The following is a 5,672-nucleotide window of genomic DNA, read 5'->3' as shown; positions in this document are numbered from 1 at the left end:
GCCGGGAGCAGCCACTGCACTCCAGTCTGGGCAACAGAGTGAAACTCCAACTCAAAATAAGTAAATAAATAAAACATTAGCCTCCAAGATGCTTGAATTCTCTGAAGAATTGTCAGTCACTTGGTATTCTCATTAAACAACTCTTCATTTCTCTTGTCCACTTCTGATAGAAAGTAAATATTAAGATGAAAGACCAAGAGCTCCATAAACCTTGATGATTTAGCCAAGAATTACTGAGAAGAGTTCTTCAATGTCACACCCAAGAGAATGTTTAAAAAATTTAAAAGTCCTGGGATTGCTGAGAAGCTTGTATAATGCATGAAAAAACTTGGGGAAAAACTTTGGAAATTGGAAGGATTATTGTTTTTTGGGTTTTTTTGAGTTGGAGTCTCACTCTGTTGCCCAGACTGGAGTGCAGTGGCCACTCCCGGCCACCGCAGCCTCGATCTGCTGGGCTCTGGCGATCCTTCCGCCTCAGCCTTACAAGTAGCTGGAACTACAGGTGCGCACTCCCACACCTGGCTAATTTTTTGATTTATTGTAGAGATGAGGTCTCACCATTTACCCAGGCGGGTCTTGAACCCATGGGCTCAGGCAATCCACTCACCTCAGCCTCCCAAGGCGCGGGATTACAGGCTGAGCCACCGAGCCCAGCAGGATTATTGTTAATAATGAATTGCCAATAAAATATCACTTAAATTTGAAAATGTGTTATACTTTATTCAGTATGTGTAAACACCAAATACTGTTTTTTAAAGTAATTTTAGTGAGAAGAGTTTTCTTCTTTACCTTTTGGGGTTTTATGTGCCCCAAGATGAGTTGGCAGTCTACCATTTTTTTCAATCTATTATCAATTACCTCATTCATTAGTCAGCATAATACACACGTCTTAAGAGAGTTAGGGGTGAAGCTCTGGCTGGTTCTATAACATCATATTATTCCTTGGATTATCACCTCTTTTAGAAAAGGGCTAGTAGAGCCCAAGCATGGTGGCTCATGCCTGTAATCTTAACACTTTGGGAGGCCAAGGTGGGGGATTGCTTGAGCCCAGGAGTTTAAGACCAGGACTGGACAACATAGCATGGTAGTACATGCCTGTAGTCTCAGCTACTGGGGAGGCCGAAGTGGAAGGATCACCTGAGCCCAAGAGGTTGAGGCTGAAGAGAGTTGTGATCATGCCACTGCACTCCAGCCTGGGTGACAGAATGAGAAAGAGAGAGAGAGAGAGGGAGGCAGGAAGAAGGAAGGAACAAAAGAGAAAAGGATTAGTAACTTCAGCAAAAGAAATAGAGTTGTGGGCTCTTCCTGAAATAATGGCATATACAGTAGTGATAGGTACTCAAGTTCCCTCAGACAGAAGGCTTTCTGACTGTCTTCAATCAAGCTGTGCACAGCTTCTCTCTAGTCCTGTTTGTCACTTCACTATCTTCCCCGCAGCTTGACGAGGCTGACTACTGGAACCAGTAACAATCAAATGAGGTTCACTCTAAGAACAGTGAGAACAAAAAGCCAACATCACTGGCTAGAGGCTTGAAGCACCTAAGGCTGGGTCCCTGACCCTTCCAGTTCCCAAAATGAAAGGGTACCAGATGGCTCCCAAAATGTGTGATAAGAAAAATCACCCGAGGTTCTTGTTAAAAATGTAAACTAGCAGGGCCCTACCATGGCAATTCTGATTTAGAAGGGCTAAGGTGGGGCACAGGAAGCTGTGTATTTTACAAGTAACCCAGGAAATTATTACCATAAGGCAAATATAGAAAATGTTGGCTTTTAAATTCAATAGAGCTGAGTTCAGCTCTGATAGTGACTGGGTTAGATCAGACCCAGCATGTAATGATTTCCTAAAACTTTCTTAACCCAGTGCACAATTACTCTGGAAATGCCAGCAGATCTCTTTGGCAAAAATCAGAAAGAATATTCACAGTAAATACTTGCCAAAATATCAAATATGCTTCCTAGAGGGTAAAATGCTTTATTTTTATCTAACAGCTGAAAATTGGATGAGGGGCCTGCTTCCCTATCCTGATGGCTCATTTTAGGCTTCTATTGTCATTCATTCAACAAATATTCTTTTTATTTTGTTGAGGTCTCCCTCTGTCACCCAGGCTGGATGGAGTGCAGTGGCACAATCGAGGCTTACCTCCTTGGCTCAGGCACTCCTTCTGCCTCAGCCTCCCGAGTAGCTAGGACTACAGGCATGCACCACGAAGCTAATTTTTTAAAAAAACTTTTGTAAAGACAAGATATTGCTATGTTGCCCAGGTTGGTCTTGAACTCCTGGGCTCAAGCAATCCTCCCACCTCAGCCACCCAAAGTGCTGGGATTACAGGTGTGTGCCACTGTACTTGAAAACTCAACAAACATTTATCGAGCACTTCTACGTGACACAAATTGTTCTAGATGTTTGGGATGCATATTGAATTAAAAAGTCCAAAGAAAGCCCTGCCATCCTGGAGCATACACTCTCTAGTAGAATCTTATTCGACTGCCCGCACATTTTTAAGGAACTTCATGATCAATAACCACCACAAAGAATCTGTGGGATAGCTCATTCTGACATCCACACTGACATAGCTGCCTACTATGATCCCTACTCTTACTTTATCTTTGTCAATTCTCACCAACTCCCATAGAGATTGAAACCAGTTTTCAACTACAATATATTTTTTTCAGCATTTTTGGTGCCACGACTGCCAGCACCACCACTATTAATCATTTGAGGTCATGGGCACTACCATGCGTAATCTCTCATTGTCCTTGAGGTTTACTCCTTCAAGATAAGGGTCTGGATGGAGGGTCTGACTGCTGAGTTTAGAACAGGTATCCATGCTCTTACCGCTGTGGCCAGGAGAGGGACTGTCTGAACACATAGCGGGAGACAGTCCCTCTGAGACTCACATAGTAATGTTTCACTCCAAATAGGAAGGATGGTCAGATACTGAGTGACCCAAAGGCTTTTTGAGATACATATACATTGCTGTATTAATTGAATTCGGTGCTTATTCACATCCATGCATCTCAGGTTTAACAGGAAACAGATCTCCATGATGTTTACTGGATGCTTGGACAATCTTGCTTACGTATTTTTCCCAGTTCTCTTCTCCATCCCTCCAGCATGCCATATATATATATATTCCACCATTGTATCAAGCCTTAACTATAATTCATTGTGATGTTCTAAGTCCCTACTAATATTTATTATTTTGCCTAAAAAATACATGCTGAGAAACAGAATCCTATCTGGAGGCAATGATTTACTACAAGAGATGAGTTATTAGTACTTAACAAGGCTCCAAAGGTACTCAAAACGAAACAGATCTAAAAGTTAACAAGTGGTTTTAGTATCTCTTCAACTTTGTGGAGAGATGGTAGCTTGAAATACTAATTTCGGGCTTTGCTTTTCAACGTTCCATATGACTTCGTACTTAGTCAAAGATTAGGTGAGATTATAATAGCATAAAGATTAGGTGAGATTATAATAGCAAAAAAACCCATCGATACTTAGGTCTAAAAAAATCCAAAATATGGGCCAGGCACAGTGGCTCACACCTGTAATCACAGCACTTTGGAAGGCGATGGTGAGAGGATTGCTTGAACTTAGCTCTAGGCCAGCCTGTGCTACATAGCAAGACATTGTCTCTACAAAAATAAAAATTAAAAAATTAGCTGGGTGTGGTAGTGTGCGCCTGTAGTCCCAGCTACTCCAGAGGCTGAGGTGAGATCACCTGATCCCAGGAGGTCGAGGCTGTGGTAGCTGTGATCCTGCCACTGCACTCCAGCCTGGGTGACAGAGTGAGACACTGACTCAAAACAAAACAAAATAAAAATGTGTTCTTAATGTCAAAAAGGGGAGGCCTCAATGAAGTGAAAAGCAGGACTTTGCCATACTGACGAAAAGAGTATCTCAGAAGCAGATTCCTTCCACCCCAGCCCTAGGGGCACTCAGGGAAGGAGGAGCCACCAGGGTGGGAAAGGCCTAAAAAGATACCCATTGCTGTGGGGAGAAATGAAGGGATGCGACCCAGAGGAGACAACCAGGAAGGGGCGGAACCTTCAGAAGCCACCGCAGAGCTCCTGGTCCCTGGAAACTGAGTTACCCCTCGGGTTATTTTATCTCCATGCAAGGAACCCCAGAGCATCTTCCGTGGATAGCGGCGTTGTAGCCTGATCATCCCGCTGATACAGGGTGTCAGCCTTTTGTGGAAGCTGTCTGCTGGTCACACGTTGAACACCCAGCACATGCCTGCCACCCCACATTCTGAGACCTGGAGCCTCCTCTAAATGACCCTTGGAAGCACCACTCCCCACAATAACTCAGAATGTTCACACCAGACTCCAAAACCTGAGGGCAAAGGTCCTTGACAACCAGACAACAGCCCACCCCTGCTGCACCTTAATGTTTGAACAAGAAAATTAACAAGGAAGAGTAGGGCCAGAACCCAAGGACACATCCAATCCTCCAAAGAACCAGAGAAAAAAGGAAACGAGAAGGATGACGGCCCTGCAGAATCCCTGTCCCTGCCCCACTCTGTGCTAACTTAACGTTTTTGTCTTCACCAGGAGTGAGGGAGGCTTGACAGATGCTTCATATCCTGTGGAAAGTGGGAGAACAGAAGCGGGGACATGAAGACACTCTTTGCAAGTCCCCAGTAATTTAGCCCTACTTGGAGGTCACCCGTCTTGACACCGAGCTATGGCCTTATGTGATGTAGCCAAATATCTAACTACCTTAAGTCACTTTCTTAACGCTTTGGGGTCTAACATGACTCACTTATAAACCTCCCTGATAGGATAGTTGGGAGGATTAAAAAGAAAAGTATGCAGAATAAACAAACCACTGCATTTTATTATCCGTGAGAAACAGAAGGGAGGGGGTCCAGGTGAGTTTATTACTCGGAAATCAGTTCAGAGGTGGACAGAGCAATGGGCTGAAATGCCCAGAAGAGAAATTTGACAGATTCAATACTTAAGAGGCAAGGATTGGAGAAACTCAGGAAGCAGACGAGCCCTCTGAGCCCTCACCATGTGCAGGATGTGGCTCTGTGAAATTAAACCCCGTGGAGGAAGTCGCCTTTAAGGGTCCGACTTTGTTTAATAAATTACAGAGGAAAAAACTCAAGAACAGTTCTGTGAGTTCTTTATCATCAAAATGACAGTCTCTTCAACATGAGCATTTAAGTGGTCCAGAACAAGGAAGGATGAGGAGATAGTTACCATGATGGGTCAATTATCATGTATTAGCAGTCGATAGTCTATGGGCAAGGGATATTTAGGAAGAGGCAAGGATGTAGTATATTTAACATTCTGATAGGAGAGGAGAGGACTGAGGGATGCAGGAAGGGCAGGGCAAGCAGATTAGCTTGGCTGGCATTGAGGAGAGGGAGGGGAGGGAGGGGAACAAGTGGGGAGCTGAGCATGAAGGTCAAAGTTGAATGCCTCTCTCATATCATTCTCCTTCCTTCCGCACAAGGCTCAAAAAATGAGACAAGAGAAGCCACAAGGGGAGACAGGGTGTGCCTGTCCCGGCTCAGAGTCGGGTGCCTCAGGGTGGGCTGTCTTTGAAGGAGGTATGCTGGATCCTCCCCCCGGCAGTTCTGCCTCCCACAAGGCCTCCCTCACCGCCAAGTCATGGAGTTGCAGGCAACCGGGAGCCAACTGGGACATATCCAGGT

The sequence above is a fragment of the Carlito syrichta genome, unplaced genomic scaffold, assembly GCF_000164805.1.
Source record: "Carlito syrichta isolate Samal-C Ts95f unplaced genomic scaffold, Tarsius_syrichta-2.0.1 Scaffold316427, whole genome shotgun sequence".
Taxonomy (NCBI): Eukaryota; Metazoa; Chordata; class Mammalia; order Primates; family Tarsiidae; genus Carlito; species Carlito syrichta.
This window is presented reverse-complemented; position numbering follows the sequence as displayed.